This window comes from Geospiza fortis, unplaced genomic scaffold, assembly GCF_000277835.1.
Source record: "Geospiza fortis unplaced genomic scaffold, GeoFor_1.0 scaffold375, whole genome shotgun sequence".
NCBI classification, from domain to species: domain Eukaryota; kingdom Metazoa; phylum Chordata; class Aves; order Passeriformes; family Thraupidae; genus Geospiza; species Geospiza fortis.
The window spans coordinates 39,140-39,541 of NW_005054641.1; positions in this window are offsets into that span (position 1 = coordinate 39,140).

Sequence of the window (402 nt, forward strand, 5' to 3'; positions counted from 1 at the left end):
ACAGGGCCCGGGGACCCCACAGACCCCATAGATCCCACAGGGCCCGGGGACCCCACAGGGCCCGGGGATCCCACAGACCCCATAGATCCTACAGAGCCCACGGATTCCACAGAGCCCACGGATCCCACAGTTCCCACGGACCCCACAGACCCCCTGGATCCTGTGGATCACACAGATCCCACAGCCAGCCCAAATCCCCCACAAGGCAGGAAGGGCCAGGACAGGGCAGGCACAGGGTGAGAATTCCCAAATTCTGCCCCGAAACCCAGTGGGCGTGGTCTGAGCTGTCCCACGCTGCTGCTCCCACCCATCCCATCCCATCCCATCCCATCCCATCCCATGGATCCCATCCCATCCCATGGATCCCATCCCATCCCATCCCATGGATCCCATTCCACCTCA